Below are 2,819 nucleotides of genomic sequence, written 5' to 3'. Positions count from 1 at the left end.
CTTCATGGTTCCATCTATCTTGACCAAACAACCTGGACCACTAGCCGAAAAGGAGCCCCAAAACATTAGGCTACCACCACCATGTTTCACTGTGGGTATGGTGTTCTTTGGGTTGTAAGCTTCGCCTTTCTTTCTCCAAACGTAAGAAGCATCCATATGGCCAAACAATTCAATTTTTGTTTCGTCAGTCCACAAAATACTTGAGAAAACGGACTCTGGAGAATTCACATGGGTCCTAGCAAACTTTAGATGTACTGCAAGGTGTTTTCCGGTGTGCAATGGAGTCTTTCTTTGTCTTCTTCCTTTCAGACCATTTTCATGCAGAGTCCTTTGCAATGTTTGCCTTGATATTTTTATGCCAGAAGACTCCAGAATTTTTAAAATGTCCTTAGTAGTGGTGGTTGGATTTGCATTAACACTTCTTACAATATTCCTGGTGGCTCTAGCAGATAGTTTCCTTTTCCTTCCTCTACCAATCAAGTTGTTTGTTGTGTGGTGGCTCTGGAATTTTTTGATGATGCTCTGTACTGTTGCTGTAAGGACCTCAAATTTCTTGGAAATTGACTTGTAACCTAAACCATCCTTATGTGAATTCACAATTTTAGTCCTAAGATCATTACTAAGCTTTTTTTTCTTCCCCATTCTAATAATTTTTATTCTTTTATTGGTTTTCAGTTGATATCATTTTAATTTCTGAAAAATGCAAAAATCGAAATGAAATTAATCAAAGGTTGTATAAAAGCATTCAAAATAAGAATCAAACAGGAAACAAACAGTCATAAACTCGATTAATACTGAAAAAATAAGGGGGTATGATTATTTTTGAACATTGCAGATTTTATAAATAGCTGTATATTTCTTTTATTACAAGTATCCCGAGATTTTAAAATGACGAAAATGACCAGAAGAGGTTTATTAAGAATATGTATCAATATGGACGTAAACAAGAAATTCTTACAAAGTTACACCTAATAAACTCAATTTTCAAGGGGGGTATGAATAATATCGGGCACAAGTGTATATATGAATATATATATATATATATATATATATATATATATATATATATGTGTTAGTGTCATGTCATGCCATATGCTACTGATACCATGTAACCCAGTACTACCTGCCTCATGGTCGGGTCACCGTCGACTTAACTGGTTCCTCCACCAGACTTGTTGGGTGAGGAGGGCGGCTTGTCTCCCTGAAGGATTAAAAACAAGACCTTTCAAAGACACAATGAACCCTTTTTCGGGGTCAACGACCGACTGGCACCGTGTGTGTTTGTCTGTATTTATGTGTATGCTGGGGTGGAGAGGGCTCCCGTAAGCCGTGGTGAAGGCAACCTTTCTAGTAGAAGCAAATCTCTGATTAATAAAACATGAAGCGGGGGACCAGTAAGCTGGTCTGCCGCTTTACTTGTTGCTAATTATCTTGCTCTTGCTTGTTGGTGGATCCTAACATTTTGAACCGAGGTAGGGAGAGACTTAGCTGTCATACAAAGCTAAGACTCTGTAACATCATCTGTGTATACATACTCCCGCAAGGATTTGTCTATAAAAATGGTCCTGTGACGATGGAAAAGTCGTGACCTGTGGATGCTTGAAATGCTGGAAGCATGTAATAATTGATCTCAATGACAGTTTTCAGTGGTAGTACCTGTTCGGGTTCTTACTATGGGTTAAATAGAAACCGACTTGAAAAAAATATTCTAGTAAAAAAAAATTCTTTCAAATTCGGCATTGAATAACCTGAAAAGGGTTGATATGCCGTAAAACAAAAACAACCAAGCAGCCAATTAGAATGCGATAAGAAAAAATGAAAGAAAGTGCTCGATCGCGTATGTGAGAGAATATATATATATATATATATATATATATGTATATCTATATTTATCTCTCTGTCGGTCTGTCTGTCTGTCTCTCTAATATATAAATATATATATATATGTATATATGTCTCTCTCTTTCTCTCTTTCTCTCTCTCTCTCTCTCTCTCTATATATATATATATGGGGGGACGATAAACCGAGTAGTCCACTTTGCGCGGGTACATACACACACAGAGACTAATTCACTTTTATATATTGATATATATTTGTGTATCAATTTTAAGTGTTCTGAAAACCATTCAAATTTATAAACGATTTTATCAAGAGTGGAAACAATCGATATTTGAACTGTTTTAATGATCAGAATTCGATCAATCACGTTGAGAGAAAGCAAGACTGAACTTGAGGAGCGGGTGAAATTGCCGTTTCTACGAATGCAAATGCATTTATGTCCACACACGCACATACACACATAAATGCCAGAATACAAGTTAATTATTTAACATTTATTTATATGCCTCTTTCTGACGTTCTCTCCTGCTCCTATCTTCCCTGCTCAATTTTACTGTTTTTTCATCGTCTAAACACGTGACTTAACAAATTTTCAATGTTTTGTATGTATTTTTTTCCCTCTTCATTTCAAAACATGACTTCGTAAAAGAAAGATAAATAATTTGTTCCCTTAGCTGACAGGGGGGGGGGAACTTTATAGAAAATCACCGACAAACAAATTCCAAAATTAGGCCTAAATAACAAATTTCCCGGACGTCACGCAAAATCTAGATAAAAACACATATGAACCCTATATAAAAGATAACGATAATCCAATATATGTAAACCCTAAGTCGAACCACCCCTATCGATTATAAAACAGATTCCTAACTCGATCGTAAGTAGACTCAGCAATAACTCAAGTGATGAAAACGTATTTAACAGGTCAATCAACATCTCTTAAACAACTTTAAAAAAGTGGATACAAAAATATTGATAT

Source organism: Euprymna scolopes, chromosome 34 (assembly GCF_053919585.1).
Source record: "Euprymna scolopes isolate OS-2025 chromosome 34, ASM5391958v1, whole genome shotgun sequence".
Taxonomy (NCBI): Eukaryota; Metazoa; Mollusca; class Cephalopoda; order Sepiida; family Sepiolidae; genus Euprymna; species Euprymna scolopes.
Note: the sequence above shows the minus strand (reverse complement) of the source record.